Source organism: Pinus tabuliformis, chromosome 2_1 (genome assembly GCF_031772625.1).
Source record: "Pinus tabuliformis cultivar Carrire ecotype Pingquan chromosome 2_1, CPIR1, whole genome shotgun sequence".
Lineage (NCBI taxonomy): Eukaryota > Viridiplantae > Streptophyta > Pinopsida > Pinales > Pinaceae > Pinus > Pinus tabuliformis.
Window position 1 is genome coordinate 421,730,606 of NC_142299.1, and position 5,924 is coordinate 421,736,529.

A 5,924-nucleotide genomic window follows, 5' to 3' on the forward strand; every position below is an offset into this window, starting at 1 on the left:
AAATTGTGCTCGAAGTGGATCTAGGGGGGAATTTGGATGTAATTGTCAAATCTGTTGGAAGGAAGGGAGGAGTAGTCCCATCCTTATTCCATCTTCTGATTGTCCTACACTACATATAAGTAGTGATATTTTCTTGTTAATTATCTGATGAATTAACTATGTGATATAAGGCTCCATTACAATTAGGAGAACATATGTGATATTGTACGAAATTCTTCTAAACAAAAAGCAGGAACCGTTATTGAAATAATTTCTATATCTGTATATGAATGTTCTGGAAACAGAGTAGTGATGGGTTATGTAGGCTGTGAAGCATGATTTGATATACAAAAAAAATTCCAATCTCAAAATAGTTTACTAATTAAGTAAGTATTCTATAATTAAATGACAATATCCTGTTGCAGTTTTGGAAACACAGGAATTCAATGTAGATTACTAATATTCATTTAGAAACAGAACAATTTAACATGAAAATATCTAGTTGACATTCTAGAGTGTTGTAAGGAGACTATACTGCCACCGCACCAAGGATAGAACTGCACCTATGTACGATCATAGTTGCATAACAAGGGAAAGGGGGTATCGGGTTTCCACCCTGGTATGTAAAAGAGGTCTGTAGGATTAATTAGAGTGAAACCCCTCTCAGAGGGTAGCCGAAAAGAAGGGTTGGAAATACACACCAGTTTTGGAATTAACTTGTGACCGAAAAAGACACTTTAAAACTGATTTAGATATACGAATTTCATCTCCAGGTAACAATACAGTCTACGCTATTGTTAAAGTAGTAATGAATGATGCTCGATTGAAATGTCTGGAGCAAGGGACCCGTAAGCAATAGAAAACAAGGATTAAACTGTCAGCATAACCTTAGCGGCAAGGAGAGCCTAACCCTTCAATCTTTCAATCTGTGTGCCATCAGTCAAATCAAAACAAAAACAAGACCGGACTTGTTGTAATAGAACTGTAGATAACTAATAAATTTGTCATATTAAACAAGTAAGTAGCAGCGTTAACCACAAGTATAACTCCATTAATTGAGATGGTGATTAAATAGTATTCTGTACATGTCATTAACAAGTAGCAACAGAGCTATAAACAAGCTTAACATCATCAACGTAAAAATAATGTAAAGTTTGAGTATGGTAACTGATTCAGAAAACAAAACCCATATCGCAACACCAGCCGAGGAAAGGCTTGGAGCCTAAACCCTCAGACATGTTTCAAGTACGAAACCACAAAGAAAAACATCGTACAATAAAGAGCAGGTCGAGAACCTTGGAGGTTTCCCATACACGTTTCATCGAACTGTAGTCCTCTGAGGACTGGTAAATATGACAGACAGATTGCAGTGAAAGACTAAGAGTTACTCGAATTCCAACCTGGGAATAGAAAATCATTGCTTCTGGGTAAATTATTGGAGCTGACGACCCTAGTGGTTGCCCTCTTTACCTGCGAAAACAGCCTGCCTATTAGGGTTTAGCTTGATAGAAGACATATAGCTCAAAAAATAAAAGGGAAAGAAACTGGCCAGCAATTTTAGAAAAGGAAACATTACCTGAGCCGGCGGTGAGTGGAGAACCTCCATGCAGTCAAAATTGTACACAGTACTACAGTGTAGCAACCAAGCTAGCAAGGAATTTAGAATTTTCTTGGTAATCCGGTGCAGAGCAGGGTCTAAATACCGAGAAACGTTGAAGTTGCAGGGATTCTACACTATTTCCATCCGTCGGGGAGAAGCAACTAGGAAAAGAAGGCAATATTTCCTTCCGTCGGGGAGAAGCAACTGGGAGCCAGGCTACCATATTTGGAGGTGTGCCTCCAGAGCCACCCAGCATCCGTTAACAATGTCATGCAATGAATTAGTATCATAAACAAAGTAAATGCTTGCCTACGAATTAAATTAATGGGCGACTCATTGTTGAAGCAATTCACAAACCAAATGACGAAAACAGGGGAAATGCTTGGTAACAGAAACAAAATAGCAAGACAACCAAGAGCCTGCAAAGAAAGTGTGTCGTTAATTTTTTAGGTGCAAGACATGGAAGCTCGGAAAACCGCTCCCAGGCTGTAATTTTTGCAACACGAGAAATGGCATCTCTCCAGGTTTGAATGCTGGTGGAGTCGTATCGCGGTTTCCCTTCACCTGTTTGTGCAATTTCTGTCCAGATTTCTGTTTCAGAAGGGTTTTTGGGGCATGAGGATACATGGGATGCCATTGCCAATGCCGATTCGACTATACAAACAGAGATTGGAGCCCGTAAACTGAAACAACCATAAACTCCACGAAACCGTAAACTGAAACAACCATAAACTCCACGAACTCTCTTGGAAGCTCGCCGCACAGATGTCAAGGGGAAAGTGAAACGTTTTTTTAAGGTTTTTTAATGTTTTAAAACATTTTTTATTAAATCAGACGGCTGATTTTTGTTCAATCGTCTAACAAAAGATCTAACGGCTACGATTAGGACAGAAAGGAATTTGGGGGAGTTCATTTCAGAGGGAAATGCCTTACAACGTAATAATCACATAATATCATCTCATTACCACATGATACTGACCTCGTATATTTTCCATGACTACTCTTCCCACTTGATTCCTCATAAAACAGGAACCTCTTTAGACCATTCACCTGCATAACCAATCATTCCTCCACAAGAATGATCCCTGGAAACCCCGTCGGACAGTGACATAGATACATGGATACATACATACATATACATAAACATTATCATAAAACAATCATGATCCTGTTAGACAATGGCATACATACACACATATATACATATAAACATTAGAATTAAACAACCATGATCCATGACGACCCTGTCAGACACGACATACATACATACATACATGTATACATATATAAACATCGGCATAATCATGATCATAACATAATGACCAGATAGCATAAGGTTAAGATTAAGAGAAATCCCTTTATCTATGCACACCATGCACAACATTGAGAACAATCATTCCCAACATATCCAAGGAATCTGATGCCTCAAATCCATTTACTTCACCTTTCCTATTACATTTCTTATGATTGTACTGCCACTATCCATTTTTACCAATGGACTCAAACAATCCAACTAGATGTCATATTCTTTCCTTCAAATGCCCTTTACTCATGCACTAAGATTCATCTGAGTCTTACATTACCTGTTCGGTTTCATTCATCTCTTCTTGAGCTCAATTAACTTCCTCTTTCCCAAACCAAATCCCAAGACTTGCAAAACAATAAAGGTAAGACCGAGAAGAAAAGAAGAAAACCATGGAAAACCAACAACAATATGACACCAAAAACAAAGTGGCAAGGCCTTGCAACAAGAAAAATCGTAAATCAAACACAACAATCACAAAATACCAAAAGCATGAGACTAACAACAAACACCATGACTCAATCCCATGGTTCCCAAGGAAAGTTCAACCAGAGCCTTCTTCAAGAGTTCATGGCAACCTTTCTTGTCATGAAACTTCCTGCATCAAACTGCCATAAACACATAATTGTTAGTTCATAAGTAAACATAACAATACTCTCGTTACCTTACCTTATTGTTCCAAGCATGTTTCTTGCAACTAAACACATCCACGCCATCTCTCAAGGGACTCCAAACCCTTGACAAATCCACCTGTAACTAGAGACTAGCTAATATGTTAAACACACATGGGCAGCAAGAGAATCTAAAGGATAAAACATGAGAGTACATTTTATTAACAAGAGATATACATTTATAGTACATAATTTGACCGTTGGGTTTCACATACCAAGGTCTCCTGGACTTCTTTTTTGTCTATTCGACTTCCACACTAACCCATTGAGGATTAGGTGTCCAACATTCCCCCCCTTAATCCAAAGGGTTATGTATGAGTTCAAGAAGAGAGCTGTAATACAAAATGTGCAAAAATGCATGGCAGCACTAGGCTGAATGTGCTCTATGAAATGTTGGTATAAAGGGTGGTGGTTTAAGGATGACCACCAACACTAGAATGCTTAGTGCAATTCCCAGAACTCTTCCAAAACTGGCAAGAAGCTGAAGTCTTCTGCTAGAGGAAGTGCTCCTACTCTTTTGAAGAGGGAAACCTTCAACCATGAAAGGGAGGTCTCACCCCGCATAAAAGGGAGAACTTCAACCTGAAAAGGGAAGTCTCAACTTGTGATGGTTTAAGGATGACCAACAACTCTGGAATGCTTAATGAATTCTTGGAACTCTTCCAAAACTGGTCAGAAGATGAAGTCTTCTGCTAGAGGAAGTGTTCTCAATTTTGTTCCTGGAATTCTTCCGAAACTGGCAAGAAGCTGAAGTCCTCTGCTAGAGGAAGTGTCCCAGATTACCAGCTGAAGGCATGCTCAGGGGCATCTTTGTTTCTGGATACAGCTCTGAATCTGGTATGGCAGGTTGTGGCTCAAGCTCGATTGATGTGACTTTGAAGCTTGTAGATGACCATCATTTACCCCCCTGTCAGATACAAGGTGAGATGATGGAGAAAACTCAACTGCAAGACTGTTCAATACTCTGGAACAAGTTCTGACATGTGATTGGAATATCTTCTTGGCTATTGATGCCCATTGCCAAGAAGCGATCCATCCAAGATGAATCTTTGTTCTTGTAGGACATTTGTTTCTGAAGCATCTGTGTGAAGAATGGGTGGTTTTATGACAGTGCTTACATGGATGAAGATCAAAACATTAATCTTTCAAATGGCCAACTCGGTCACATTGTTGGCATTTTACAATCTATTTTTGTTGCCATTGTTGTGGAAGAGGGGAAGAATTTGGAATAGCTGGAGGTGAACTATCATGAAGAACAGGTGGAGATGAATCATCCTCAATAAAATCAGTAGTTTGAAATTGAATTGGCTTGGAGTAGTCTGGAATATGAAAGGACAAGTCCTTGTCATATCCAAGACCGGTTCTGTGCTTGTTGTGGACAAGCTTTTCCCAAGGTCTGATGATGGGCTTGGGAAGTGCAGACTGAGTTTCTACATCTACATGTACAACTGCTGCTTTATGGGAGTCTATTTCAATCTTCTGAACAGAAATAGGTTCAGAATGATGACTCCTCTATTTTAATTCTTCTTGTTGTAGCTGAGTTTCGAGCTGCAAAAATTCTATCTTCTCTTGTGCATTTTGCAGACAAATTCTAATGTCAGCCAGAGAGGATTTGTTGATTTTTACTGTGTCATTAGTAGTAGACTGTATGAGAATTTTCAAAAACTCTAATACTTCATAAGCTTTTCCCATTTTCTCTAGTTCAAGAGTGCCAAGAAAAATGCAGAATAATGACAACAATTTTAAACACTTGAATTCTCTAGAAAGAAATATGTAGACACTTGCAACAAGGTCAATATAAAACAATCTTGTCCCCTTTGAAATAATTCCCTTCCTCCTTAATTTATTGGCTTCATATTTTGAAGGAAATTGAAAGCACTTCAAGTTAGTACACACTGGAATTTATACGTGTTTGTCCTTTACTGTATTGCGACACCGAAAACAACAAGCAAAACACTCATAAATCTGAATTGTTGTTGCAGACAAATAGCAGACAATCTAGTGCATATAACACTGATATCACCCCAAAAATTAAAGCAACCTTCTCATTAGAACCTGTTGAGAAAAACAAATTTGTTTGTTGCACATAAATTTATGCCCAAACTGCACAATAGGAACAAGTAAATTGAACAAGAAGCAACTTTAAATTGAATTGGATCTTTCAAATACTCCTTCACTTTCTCGGCTAGTGGAAAAGAATAGTCAATTTCAATAGTGAATGCTAATACATTCTTGTAACCATTGATGATATCATGTGGAACAACAACAATTTTGGGATTACAGATCGCCAGAGAAAGAGTTGTACATAATCTCATAAATTTCAAATTGCTTGCTGTGGAGTGAAATGATGGTCTTCCAGAACAGAAAACAA